General features: G+C 44.0%; 1 protein-coding gene across 2 annotated transcripts in view; it reads left to right on the top strand.

The window, feature by feature from the left end:
- The window catches only part of NAALADL2 (N-acetylated alpha-linked acidic dipeptidase like 2), a 4,115,865-nt gene that overhangs the window by 3,394,788 nt on the left and 705,796 nt on the right, over nt 1-15,281 (top strand). The window lies entirely within an intron of this gene.

The raw sequence follows: 15,281 nt of genomic DNA, 5'->3' as shown, positions 1-15,281 counted from the left end.
TAAAGAGTATTACTGTAGCCGCAGGCACCATTATTGGAATGGCGGTTGATGACCGACATTTTTCCATCGATTTACGAAATGAACTGTTAGGACCAATCCCCAAGGACTGTTTTGACAGTGACAGTGATGACAATACAACACCAGACAGGATTTTTACCCGGCATGGGGGGAACTTCCTGGTGTACACTTCCTGCCCCTATAGTAAGGAAGATGTGACTTGTGACTTCAGGAGGGATGAGGTGATTTTCCAGGTCCATGAGGGTTGCCTTTCCCACCTGAGGCCTCCAGTCCAAATCAGCACTCTGACCAGGGACTTCTCCACCCAGCTGGAGGAGGCCGCTGAGATAGCCAAACCAGAAGTCTTTCCAGGCTTCAGGCAGATGGTGGAAGAGAGAGTCAATCTAGCTGATGCCTGTGTGACTCTGGAACAAAAGCAAAAGTTGAAACAAGTTTTCTTGGATTTCCAAGATCTCTTTGCGGTAGACTCATATGACTGTGGTCGCACTGACATCTACACAACAACAATCCCCACGGACCCTGGAATGACTCCAGTGTTTGTGAAGCAATATCGTTTGCTTCTCGCATCCATGGAGTCCCTTACTGAAAAATTTAGAACCTTGAGTCCCGGGGAATAATCCGTCCAGTCCACAGCACTTTCAATAATCCGGTGCTGGGAATATTGAAGCCAAACGGCCAGTGGAGACTCTGTGCTGACCTTAGGGAGCTCAACAAACGGGTCCATACTTCCCGATGGCCTCTGCCCTACATTGACCAAGGGCTGGCCCAGATCCAGGGGTCACAGGTATTCACTGCAATAGACCTGACCAATGGATACTGGACTGTGCCTGTCAGTAGGGAGGACCAATACAAGCTGGCTTTTACCTTTGGGGGCCAGCAGTACACATGGACCCGGACTCCCTTCGGATACCTCAACTCCGGCAATGAATTCAACATTTTCCTACACAAGGCCATGCCCGACCTGGGTGCAAGGGGTAACCTGGCTTATGTAGATGATGTCCTCATCAAAAGTTCATCTGTGGAGGAACACATAGCGGAGGTCTGTTATGTTCTGACGCAGTTGAGGGCCGCCGGAGCAAAACTTTCCTTTCAGAAAGCACAGTGGTGTAGAACCCGTGTTAATTTCTTGGGGCATGAGATTACTCCTCAGGTTCTCTGTCCCCAGGAAAAGAAAGTGGAAGCCCTCCAAAAATTGAAAGACCCCACAACTCTGCGGGAACTAAGGAGCCTCCTTGGACTGACTAATTACAGCAGAAAGTTCATTGAGGGCTACGCAGAGATCACCAGACCCCTGATTCATCTCTTGAAGGAGGGGTCAAGTAGGAATGGGGTCCAGAACAATCCGAGGCAGTAAGGCAGCTCAAAAGAAGCCTCTTACAAGCGCCTTGCCTAGCTTACCCTGTCAGAAACAAGAGTTCTTCCTGGAGACAGGGAGACAGGGTTCTCTAATACGTGCTTGACGGCAGTATTATACCAAAAGCATGACAAGGTCAATAAAGTAAGCTCCTATGCGAGCAAAACTTTATCCTCTGTGGAGGAAAAATTCAACAATTGTGAGAAGGCACTCCTGGCAACGGTGTGGGCATTCATAGTGGAGACTCCACACCAGCCTCTGCAATATCTCCAAAGTGATAGAATCCGGGCGGGAAATGTGAGTAATTCCCGAATTACTTCCTGGATTCTGTCAATGCAAGGCTTTCCTGTGGAGGTCAGATATGGCCAAAACAAGAAGAGTCCCCTCGCGCAAGGTCTGGCTGAATTGCATGATTGTGCCAGAGAAAACTGTCTCGAGGACGAAATTCTAAAAATCAAGGACAACACGTAGGAATACCTTAATTCCCCACACAAAGTCTTTGAAGAGGACAAGTATAAGGGAATGCCCACTGTCTATGTGGATGGATGCTCTTACCATGTTGACAACAACGGGGAGAAAGAACTGGTGGCCGGCGTAGGGAATGCATGGGTGAATGAGTCCCCAGAACCCTCCGCTGGATACAAAATTGGTCCCCGAAGTAGTCAGGTGGCAGAATTGATGGCTGTGCATCAGGCCATCCTCACTGCTGTCCAGCATCAACTCCATGAACTGGTCATAATCACAGATTCGGATTATGTACGGAACAGGTTCGTGGAGCACCTGGTTAATTGGAAAACCAGAGGCATGTTATGTGCTAACAACAAACCCTTGAAACATGGGAAGTTGATCCAAAACATTGATGATCTGGTCACCTCGAATGAGATGACCATCTATTGGAAAAAGATCAAGGGTCATTCCAAAGTAGAGGGACCAGACAAAACTGGAAATGACTTAGCTGATCAGCTGGCCAAAACCGGGGCCATCCAAGGGGATCTAATTGAGATTGAGTCCCTGTTGGGGGAAATCCAGGTCACTGCTATCACTAGGTCCCAGACAAATGCTCAAAATGATCTTTCAACTGCCCAATGGAGCAAAGAGACCCCTGATGCTGATTTGATTAAGCTCAGAAGGGGGATCCAATTATTGGTAAGTTTTACCAACACCTTGGGAACCCTGAGAACTTTCCCCTGACGGATACCGATTACATTGGGAAAGAGGACCTAAGAGTGTTGATGAAATGTCCAAAAATGTTCCGGATCCAAGACGGTTTGTTGGTAAGGAAATCCAAAGCTGGCCACGATCAGTGGGTGGTTCCTACCTCAACCCGAAGCCTGATGTTAAGTCACGCCCATGATGCGGCCACCGCCGGTCATAGGGGGTTTCACACAACATTGAAAATCTTAAGAGAGGTTGCATACTGGCCACACATGGGGCAGGACCTCAACCAATACTTGAAGGGGTGTCTTGTGTGTGCACAATTTCAGCCATCATCCCTCACACACCGTGCGCCTCTCCAAAAGAGGGGGATGACACTGCCATGGTCAGATTTGCAAATCGACTTTGTAGGCCCTGTGATTCGCTCGACTAGAGGAAACAAGTACATGTTGACCGTTACATGATTGTTTACCAAGTGGGTGGAATGTCTCCCAGCCCCAAATTGCAAGGCAGAAACTGCAGCTGCCCTGATGATTAACCACATCTTTTCCCGTTTCGGTCTACCTCAAAGGATTGAGTCAGACAGGGGTAGCCACTTCACCAGTGAAGTAATGACAAAGATGTGGGAGATACTGGGGGTTAAAAGGAAGCTACACATTGCTTACAGGCCAGCTTTTCTGGAGCAGTGGAGAGATACAACCGAACCATTGTGAGCATATTAAAAAAGTTTGTGGCAGATTCTGGGCCAAGTTGGGATATCCGATTACCTCTGGTCCTAATGGCCATCAGATCTACCCCTTCATCTGCAACCAAAATGTCACCATTCGAGTTGATGACTGGACGCAAGATGGTGCTTCCGCAGCATTTACTCTACAGGACCCAAGAGCAGACACTAATAAATGCCTCCACAACTCATGAGTATGTGGAGAATTTAAGGAAACACCTTCAACATGCTTTTGCCTATGCTCAGCGGAATCTAGAAAGATCAGCTGAGAGTATGAAGACCCACTATGACCTGAAAACTTCCAGGAAGGAATATCAGGTGGGGGACCGGGTCTATCTATACAATTTCCAAAGGAACCAGGACAAACAGCGAAAAATGTTGCCTACATGGAAGGGACCCTTTGAGATTATAGACAAGATCTCCCCTGTGGCCTACAAGATCCGCATCCCCAAAGGCGGTTTGGCAGAGGGGGAAGACAAGTGGGTACATATAAATCAGCTAAAGTGTTGCCATCCCAGGCACACTCTGCAACAACTGGAGGAATCCTCTGGAATCCTAGAGGGTACTGTCTCAGATTAATTCAGTTCTAACTTAAAATATCCTACATATCGCCTATCAAATTCTGAGTTTCTCAATGTGGGTGTTTTGGTTTTTGAATGCAAAAAGAAATGTGCATGTTCATATGTTTTGACTATAAATTTAATGCCACCCCACTATATCAATGGTGGGGGAAAAATGTCTATGAATAGGTATTGCCGCTCTTCCTTTGTTGTCCTAGGAGAGATGAAACCAAGGAGAACGACCCAGGGACCGGGAGCAAAGATCCGAGGGGCCCAGTGTACCACCCAATACTCCCATCAGGACCGGCGAGGAGAACCGACTGATCCACCCCTGATGGAGGAAAGGATGCTGAACTTTGTCATCTGCGGAATTGGAAGAAGATGATGTGGACCTCCCAGCACGTGGGTCAACATCCTTAGCACCCGATATCCCCTCGACTCAATCCAAGTTCAGTCGGGCGGGGGGGGTTTGTTGGGTGTTCTGACCCACGTTTGGACTATTATGCTACAACATTTGGTGCTGTGGGCTTAGGAAATCCAAGATGGCCGAAAAAGCCCACATGTGCGCCAGAATCTATGAAAACCGCGCAGTTTGTGCGCACACCAAAATGGTCGCCTGACTTGCCACCCCCCGGTGCGGGTGTGCTGGGTCAGAAGAGCCATGAGTGAAATGGGGTGCCAAAGAGAAAAACAGCAGTGCCTGTTCGCTAGAAAGCACTTTAAAAATCACCCTTTGTTTCTCTGAAGGCAAGCTCAGAATGCCCATTTCAAACATTGCAGAATATCCAACAATCTCACTGAACACCAGCAGACATTTGACAAAATAAAGTCTTGTGGGCATACAAAATCTGGAAAGAGGATGAGCCTAAAATAATGTTCATAGCAAAACTGGCTGAGCTGTGGATTTCAGCAGATTAAGTAAATTTGGACTGAAAAACACTAAATATCTAAATGTTTAAAAGAAATGAGTGACCTACTTTTGAGTGTCACATAGGTTGCAATTGTTTAAATGTCATAGTTTTAAACTTAGAATCAGCATTCTAGCTGCATGCGTAAAAATTGGAAGTTTGATTTGGACAGGAAAACTGGCAGCCAAAGAGACATTTAGCTGAGGCCTGGCTTAAAAAGAGAGGGAATTTTGCCCACCAGCTACCCCCGACAGGAGTTGAGACTTGCACAAGAGCTGTGTTCCCAGGCCTAGCTGCCTTTTGCTTTTCCCACCAAAAGGGATATGACACTTCTCTGATTGAATTACCTGGGCTCTGCAGGAAATTGAACAAAGCCCTGTCCTGACCCAGGCAAATGTTTTATTGGGGGGGTCGTAAAAGTGGCTTCCTCCTGGAAGGAAAGGGGAGGAGCACTGCCTGTGAGAGCAAGCTGGCTTGGCAGAACTGGAAAAACCAGAAATTCAACCTTGTGCTGGGGGGAAACCACACCCCTTTGGGGCCAGAACATGAATGTAAAAAGATGGATCATTCATAGAGCGGACTTGTGAACATTTTATAAGTGATATCATTATTCTTGTGATTTTTCTGTGCACATTTGAAGCCGTGTTAGGACCCGGTGGTATGTTCAGGGGGTTTTTTAGCGGAAAAGAGGATATTACTCTAAATGTATGTATGTTAAAAATCTGACACTCCACCACCTAATGCCCACATCCTTTGCGAACATTTGTGTAAATGCGGGGACAAATCCAATATTGGTAACCCGACCAAAAAGTGAAATATGTTGCCATTTTTGAACCCAAGCTCCTAGAAACGACAGAATTGGAACAGGGTCTACCATCAGTAAATGCATGATGTGTGTATGCAATGCCAAACAACTGTCTATCGGGAAAGTATGTATTTGGATCAGATATAGATTTGGGTGTAAAGTTGACAGGGGTGGGTTCTCTGTATCATAAACAGACCTCATCATGATGACACTTCATTTCATTCCCCCAATCAAGGGGAAGAGGAGGAAGTGGCCAATGACAAGTGGAGAGGGGTAGGGCCTAGAAAGCTAGCCTCTCCACCCACTTTCAAAACACATAAAAGCAGACAGTCAGGACAGATAGACACATTCTATTCCATCTGCTGTGGGACGCTCTGCCGGGAAAATCCATACTTTACCTCCATCAACCTCCAGAGAGCCAACACAGAGACTTCAATCTATCCACCTTCAGAGACCAAGACTTTACTTCAGAATGTGTAGCAGAGAGGTCAACTACAAGCTAAATCCCTCTTTAGCAGGCCTCAAATCATTGCAACTATTCACAGCCAGGCGAGCTGTTTGAATTCTTTGCAAGAACTCTTGCCATTTGCCAGAAAGCAGTGTTGTATCCAGAGAGAGACCAGCTGAACCGGAGACCGCTGTATCCGGACCCACAGACCTGATCAGAACCAGAGACCCAGACCAGCAGAGTAGAGCTGACCCAGACGCTGTGTGCAGAGACCGTCCGTGACGAGTGAAGAAAACCCGCTGACCAGATCGTGACGAGGCCCAGTCCTTCTAAAAATTAGGAGTGAGTATCCGCCAAAACTGTGCAAAACCCAATCTCTTAGTTAAAATAATCTAATGCAAGCTATTTTAACTTGAGTAGAGCTGTCTCCTAGAGATCCTGTCACCTGTCATTCTTAAGCTTCGAGCTGTCATATGTAATTCCAAAGTTGCACGCTGTCACTTGTCATTTTGAGTTGTTTTAAATCCGAAAATCTACCTTTACTAAATCGTTCATAACTCCGGAACCGTTTGGGTTAGGAACGAAATTTAACTTACATCTGGAAGCTGAGATCCTAGCCTGTCCTAGGACCCCAAAACGATAGTGCTACTCCTTGTAGTTCCTCTGTAATCGCGCCCGGCGCACTCAGAAAATTCTGCCGCGATTTGACATTTTGCCGCGAATTGAAAGGTTAGCTCATGTGTAAAAATCTGCAGCTGCTTGCCTTCCGTTGCAAAAATTCGTTTGCAACCTGACAACCATTCATAGAGCATTGCTAAAGTGATCCTGAACTCATTCAAAATATCTATCACTCACCCTGAACCTCTAGAGGCAATTAAAAGCATTTTAGCATATTTTTCACTTCCTTGCAAACCACATTCAAAGCATTTTGGGCCTGTGTTTAAAACTCCGACCTGTTTTCCTCTAAGCTTGCTGGGGGGGAACTGAATTTCGTATTGTATTGATTGCATTCCTGAGAACTGTGTGCTCTCCTTTCCATCTCCTTATATTGCATAAAGGGGGGAGTGAATTTTCAAAGAAAAGTGATTACATTGTCTTTTAGTGAAGTCCTATCAAGTCGATTTCTGTGCTGCATTCTTTTTCATCTGTGCAATTCATTGAAACCAAAAAGCATTCTCTGATACTGTATTCCCCTGTTCCTAGTCATAAGTCACCAGAACTGTGCTATTGTAGGATTGCTTATTGCTGATTACTGCTCATATGCCTAAGTGTGCTATCAATTATTAATGTATTATCAAAGTGTGATATATCTATAAATTGTTAATTTCTCAAATAAATCTTTTAAATTTGCAAAACAAATCTACTTCTTGACTCAGTGGGGTCAGGGAGATTCTAAGAGAGGGGTGTTATACAGGGGTAGTCATCCAGAACTCATGAACTGGGCATAAAGATATATCAATAAGGGTTTTCATTCAGTATTCTAGACTAGGCGTTGACTTAGCTGTAGTGTTGAATTGAATCCCCTTACAATAAAGTGGCTGACCACTTATTTCATATGTGTGGTATTGTACAACACCCTTCCATGGAATAGCTCCCCATCTGTAAATGTGAACATTTCTGATCTCAATAGACATAAATGTTCTTTAAATAAATACAAATACAACCAGATACAAATGCAAAATACAAATGCAAACTAATGCATGCATTGAGTTAAAATTTGGCTTTTGTGTCCAATTTGTATACATTGGGGGCATGTTATTTTTTGCATTTCAACTTGCCTTAATAATATGCAAATCATGCAATTGAATATCTCAAATCAACACAGTGTTTCAACATCTGAATGACCTGACCAATGCTTCACAAAATTATCTATTAGAGAATAATAGTGATATCTTTGGTTGATTATTTTTGCAAATTATGACTCTTCTACACTAGCCATAGAGCTATGATATGTATGGGTGACTCTTGGCATGGCATTGGTGAATGGGCAAATCCCCAAAACGATCAAGAAAGAATCTCCCTCATGGTCCCCTCCAACCTCATGGAAGAAAACGTAATTGTAACATTTGTCAGAGTATAAGTAAAGTTATGATGTGCGACAGTAATGCTCCCATGCAAAGCCTGGAGTGTCCCCGTTTAATTAGTCGAGTGTTTTAACTTACTTACAGCATGTCCTTTGGGTAAGGTGAGCAATACCAAAATACACTGTGTACAAGCGGCAGAAAATATTGTTCACATTGGGCATGCTGCAACCTTCATATTTCAGGTTATTCTCACCAAACACATAGAATGTTGACATCAAAGCACACTAGACTTGTAACTTCAGAGAGTGGTGATTATGAAACACCACCCATTTTTGCAAATATACCAATTTTCTATAGCCGCTGCTGACGAATGCTACACAACAAAACCACCTTGAAATTAATGTGGGAAATGAATGCAATGCATATTAAGGCCCACTTATTGGCACCTATCACATTTAGAAACATGCGTAACCATAGACACAAAAATGGACAGTCCTTTCATTTTCCACAGTGACAGAAAGATGTCATTCAGGGTTCATTGATTGGTAAAGGTTGCTGTGCAATTTCATATACATTCGACCCTGAGAGAAAGCAACACATAATGTTAAACCATAATTCTATAGTGCCTCCTTATATTTAACATTGGCCTAAGCCCAAACGCGTTACACAGAACACCGCATTGCAAAAGCTATGATTTTTGAGTTTAACTTTGCCGCTATTTTAAGATTTGTCCGCCATTTTCATTTTAACGTGTGCTCCATATTCTAGAATGGTGGTCTGTGTTTTCGTCTTGCAGTTGAACTGACTGACCTTTGAGTTCTGTTAATGTTTAGGTTGTCTGCGAGCCGACTGTTTAAGCAAAGCAAAGTAACCTTGTGCTTCATATGACCTGCTATTCGAGTGTTGTCTGCGCTCACAAGTCTCATCCTTGTATAAACACTGAAACAATGAAGAGTAAACGACGATCGTATCTTTTTGCTGAACTACATTGTAAGAGATTCTTGAAACAAGGCTTACCACAGATCCGAGAACCTACACCACCATTGTATTTTCATGGAAATATAAATTCATGTAATCCTTTGCATAATATTGTAAAATCTGTCATATGAAATAAGCACAAACTCTTGACACAAATTATTAACATGAAGAGAGGCTGGACAATATTGCAGGAAATGCATAAAAATGCCAGTGTTTAGATGTCCAGTACCTCACTCTCCTCATTGTGTCGGCTGGTACACACGGTGAGGTGTTGGGGCCAGATAGCTATCTGTTTTGCTTTGTAAACTCTAAAATAGTATCTTTTCAGGCTGTGATTGGTGTATTTCATTTGTGGTACTCAGCCTCGATATTTCTTTGTTCTTTCAATAACAACGGTTTAATATGACAGTTACAAAATATAAATACCTGCCATATGTGAATGACCTTAGTTTGATTACCTTGAACACCATATATTTCTCTACTTAATCCTAGGTGACAGGTGAACAATGTATTCACGTGCTCAACACACTAGGGTCTGCTACCAGATGTTATTCTCTAGAGTCTATCATATATCTTGCACATTGGCTTTTTCCAATGTCTGACTTGTTATTATCGCACAGTTGTTTTTTGTAGATATGTAGCATCCTGCTTTGGCAGATTGGCCCTTCTAGAAGTGAGTGCATTCACAAGTCTAGCAAGATTTACAGGGGCGGTCCACCTCTATTAATGGCCAACTCTAAATCAAATCATGATAGCAGCTAAAAGAAATGCTATGTAATCTTGTTCTCATTCGATCTGAAATGTATAGCACACAGGTTCTGAAAATTAAATTGTTTTTAGGCACAAGATAAAACAAAATACCTAGAAAAATAAGTCAGAGAAATTGAGAGTTATTAAAACAATTGTGTTTTCACAACTCTCCCGAGAGTCATAATATCAGAGATGAAGTATATTTCCAGTGGCAGAGAGCCAACTCTATTTTTTTTCTCTAAAGTTTAGTGTGGTTTCGTTAGGGTGGTGCAAAGTTGTAAGGTTGGTCCCAAACTATTTCAAACCCGGATATACTTGAATAGGAAAAGTGTTTTGTTGTGGTTACAGCCTAAACTGCTGGACAGATTTACACCAGAATCTTCAAATTGTTCCGGAATGCATGCTTTGGTACATTTGTGTTAATCCGTCAAGTAGATTTCTTTTAAATGCCCAAAAAGTAGGTACAAAAAAATGATATTTATGCTCAGTCTGTGATCTCACTTCATAGTTCAGTGTCTGTTGACCCATCTGGACCAATCAGAAAGCTGTGTGACATCCGTGGACATCGTATGGGGTTGGTGATTGGTGAATTGAATTGCCTCCGGGTCCATTGTTGTGCGATTAAAATAAATTAAAGTAAAGGCGACTGACTCAGTGGTTTAAGTGGGCACTGGGACTGGCTTCTGGCAATGTCTACTCTGAGATGACTAGCAGAGTATGAAACATGGCTGAAACCTACATCCCAGGGATTGGGGCCACTGGCGAAGACTGCAAACAATGAACAGTGACCCACAGCCACATTATAGAGTAATAGGGGTCACTGGGCCAGGCAAAATGCTATGACCAACGTTTACTTTGGGTTTGTCAATGCAGAGATGGTTAATCCCATGTGTCTTTTATGAAACAAACCTAACCGGGGAAATTCAACAAGGGCCCCTTTGCGATGGATTATATTGGTGCAATGAATTAATAATATGAGACAAATCGTAGGTCACATGGCGATTGGTTGTCGTTGGTAAAACATTGTTGGACTAATTCGAAGCAACCAATTGTATATTCATCTTCAAAGGTTTGCGTGTATTAATGTCAGAACCTCAATCTCCAGCATGAGTAAGTGGGACTGAGATCTCTTGTGGCCAGCCATTTGACAACAAATACCCCATATTGGATAAGCAGTCAATCTCTGCCATGACTGAGTTATAAACCAGTTTTGAGTAAAAGACTATTTTCACCATATCGACACGACGAAAGTCTAAGAAACAAATCCTGGAAATATCTTTAGATGAGAGTGATTGGAGGCTAGCTATTTGACCAAAGAGTGCAAGAATATATTGTTGATTACGAGGATACAATTCTTTAACCTTGAAGGTACTTCTGAAGCATAAATAACTCAACTGATCCACCGCAGGTGCGGCCCTACTGCTGGACAGTGGCACTGACCCCCTCCTCACAAGCCTTGTTTCTCTCCGGTAGTTGGAAAGTGAAACCCCCAGGTGGACCCCTAGGACTCTAGGTGTACCTGACAACAAACTTCCCAACCCAGATCCATGTACCAGAGACTTCCTTTGCTCTTCTATTGTTATAACTCTCTGGGGGGCCTGACCCAAAAATCGGGCTGACTCCCCAGCTGGCTCAAATGAATGAGCTGTAGCATCAAGTATTTTAGGTGCAGAGTCAGAAGGTACACAAGAACCCTGGGCTACTGGTCCACTTTCTAGTGTCACCCTCTGTTTTAGTGAAAAATCAGGCTTCCTCAACAAACTGGCCTGGAGAGCCCCCTCATCGGATTCAATGGAGTAGGTTCTCAGAGAGGAACTATTAAGTTCCACCTCATGGACATCAACTTGCTTTGGATGCAGATATGTTACCAGGGATTTCTTGTTGGCTTCTTGTACTACCGATAGAGGCGGCCCATCAGACTTTGTCTTCCTCAATTTCCGTGTCTTACCCTTATCCCCCTCATGTCCCCCACCTTAGATGTTGATGCCTGTGCCTGGTCATCCTGGCCCTCATCTGCTTTGGAAAATATTTCTGTCTGGGCCTTCAAGGATTGTTGTTATTAGAGGCTGTCCACTTAACTTTAGCCATATTCTTGGCTTTCTTCCTCCCTCTGCACCCAATCACCACAGGCACATCTAAAGCATCCACGGTAATGGTCCCAGGGGAAGGACCCAACCCACACTGTTCATCGTATTACTTGCAGGGAAATAGTTTCAAGAGCTACTATAGCATGTGGAGAAGGGATCTTGTCAAGAGGGGTTAATCCACAGGCCCTGACTCCCTCTTCAAACTTCCAGGCTTATGTATTTTGGTGGGATACAACGAAGAATCAACACTAGAGGTCTGAATTGCAACAGACACTGATTTCACTGTTGACAATGCACCACCAAGCAATATATTTTTGAAGATTGACCCTGGGGCACTCAAAGCCGCAATGAAACCCTCTCTAAAAATAACTTTCACAAGTAGATCTTTTAGTGATGATCAAACCTCTCTTAGTTCGTACATGTTCATGTTGTGCCCCCGATACATTGTGGTCAGTATCCTGGACAGAACACAAAACGAAAAAGCATCCACTATGGGTTCCTCCTGGGCTTGCAAATCATAACCCATAGTCGAACGCTGATTGAAGTTGTGTGATTGCCATGTGTCAATAGTTGGGGAAGAACAGTATGTCGGGGCAGTCCCTGGCTGATCAAAAAATGTTATGGGCATCCAATAAAGATGGCAATTCATGGCAAATAGTGGGAAATGTATTTGCCTATGGTGCAGGGAATACTGGTCGATAGGAAGAAACATTGAAAAGTTTGACCTCCTCCATGCCTCGCAGATAGAAGGGAGATCCCTGAGTGGGTTGCACAATTGAACCACCCAACTATAGGTATACTCTTTTGGAAAATTCTGAGGACACTACAGGTACCAAAATGGACAAAAGATTAGATCCCACACAATCCGTCAAATCCTCTGGATCTGTGTGGCTTAGTGAGACAGAGCAATCTGTTTCAATTAACACGTTTGAAGGTTTTTTTGCCGATAAGGGATTAAGCTGCTCCTGCTTCCGTGCTCCCGCACAATCATCTATGGTTTCCGGCCTATAGTCCATAGATTTGCTGCTGCATAAGCCCGGCATGGTTGAAGAACAGACTGATAACAAGAACAAGATTACTAGGCCCAACATTGATAGTGCCAAGTTCAGCACTCCACAATAGGCAGAAACATCAGGCACACCTTTCTCCCTGATTAAATGTTAAACTTATTTAGCCAAAAACAAGTCGCAAATCCCAATTCCTCTCAGAGAGCTCAAATGCGCCCTGGCCCGCAGTCACTCTCCAAACATTAGCTGTTGGAATCGCTATAATAGATCATCAAGAACGCAGTAACAGAATATTAGTGTCAATGTTTGTTGTTAAATGAGGCTCTCAGTGCAGGGTTATATTGCTGAATTAAGAAGAACAGATCACCCCAGCTTGGCTGAAGTACACAGGAAAGTGCTAAGCCTTACCCAGCAACTTGGAAAGGGTGTTTGAAAATCTGCTTTAGTGAGTCAGAGGCTGTCTCCCGAGCAACAAAGCTGACAGCAGGCGGGGGTACGCAGGTGCCGAGAGCCAAACACCAAACACTCAGATGCACTCCGTTTTGCTCTGCTCCTGCAGTGGTTCATGAAGGTGTCTCGTAAGACACTGAATATAGACTTCTTTCTAAGCGTAGATTCAGCACATTAGCCAGAGAGAGTGTAGCAATGTGACTAAGTCTGTTCTGCTTCCTCACCACTCAGATGCATAACGTCTCTTTAACAAAGTCGTTTCACTGAATTTCACCAGTTTTTATCAGTCCAATTTAACCATAATGTCGTGTTAACAGATTATGTTGAAAAGCAGGCCCTGGCATGCCGGATAGCTGATTGACTTTGCAGGTTTGACATGCAATCTTACAATTCCCCACTTCACCTTTGCTAATTGTATGAACTTCAATAGCATCAAAGACTGATTTCCTAAAAAATTCAAACATGGGACCTGAGGTTGCACATATAAATGTTAAGCATGTGTGAGATATCTTACTGCAGAGGTTATAGTGCGTTCCCACTTAGATAACGTTCACAAATGTACAGGACTCAATATCCTCTTACGTATACCCCCACACGCGACTCCCCCATTTGTTCTAACCTTTTTCCCTTCCTGAAACCTTTAAAGTTATTGTGTATGTTTATTTGTCTCCATAAGTATCAGCCTGAACCTACCGGAACTTCTCTTGAACTTCACTGTAGATGTCTGACACTTAAATGCGATTCAGGCAGATCTGGGCTGGAATAAAAATCCATGGGAATCTACGAATCTACTTGAACCTCACTGGGGGATTCGCAGGAGCCTGCATATCACTTTTGAGGAAGTTCCCTCCGGCTTACTTGGTGGATGATAGTATATGTGGAGTCACTGTACTGCTGTGACCTAACATCAGCTTTTTTGAGGGAGCTGATTCAATCATGCATGGCTCCTCACTTACTTTTTGAAGTATGCAACATTTTAACCCATTATTTTCAAAATAATTCAAGCGGGGAAACCCCCTGAACTCCCCTTGATTGGTTCGGGCTCCCTCATGCGCTCCGTCGTTATGGCATTTTTGTGGGAAATATTTATGCTCCTTCACTTAAAAAAATCACCATCTCTCACTGGCCCTCAGACTGTGTTGGCAGCTGGGTGGGGGGAGCCCAGGGCCTGTGATGGGAGAAGGATGGGTGGGAGCACTGTATAGTGGTGGGAGAAAGGCGGGGAGAGCCCAGGGTCTGTGATTGGGTGGGGAGAGCCCAGGGACTGGGTAGGAATGGGATAAGGGAGCCCAGCGACTATACTGGTGGGGGAGACCAGGGACTGTACTGGGAGTAGGGTGCGGTGACGACGCACAATCGTTCATAGCCATTTGTACATACTGTCCATTTGGTATTTTTGGGGGGGGGCAGCCTGCCCAAATTTTGCTCAGGGGGGCCCAGGCCAAAAAAGTTTGAAGGCCACTGCTCTGTGGGGATTATGAAGTAGTTAGACGTGTTTCAAGGGACATGGAGACTGCGCTGAGATGGAAGGAAGGCCTTGAACATATGGGGAAAAGAGTTAAAGAATTAGAACACCAGCGTAGCCACAGTAAAGAGACCCATGGTGTAGAGGCTCACCAGGAAATCTCCAATGTTCTTGAAGGCTTGCCTACCCCTTTGTAATACACATACATAGATGATCAGGGTGCCTAATACGTTAAGAAATGCTTGCTTGCAAATATCACAGTAATTCACAGCCTGGCACCCGGTACTGCCCTAAACCAGTTCTGGGGAGATGTGTCTGGTATGATCAATACAATGGGGCCAGCTGATATTTCCTTTTTTTTTTCTGACCCGTCCCAAATTTTCAGCCACCAAATCATTTATTTTAAATTCTATCGCTATCACGAAATTGGTTGTTATTGCATCTTGCTGAAGCCCCCTCCAGTGGCCTTTGCTGACTGACCTATATAACTAATCCTCGTTTATATCAGTGAATTTGGAATTTACACTCTTAAGAGGAATGTCATACGA

Source organism: Ambystoma mexicanum, chromosome 10, assembly GCF_040938575.1.
Source record: "Ambystoma mexicanum isolate Mex_15411 chromosome 10, UKY_AmexF1_1, whole genome shotgun sequence".
Classification (NCBI taxonomy): Eukaryota; Metazoa; Chordata; class Amphibia; order Caudata; family Ambystomatidae; genus Ambystoma; species Ambystoma mexicanum.
Note: the sequence above shows the minus strand (reverse complement) of the source record. Positions and strands in the feature narration are given on the sequence as shown.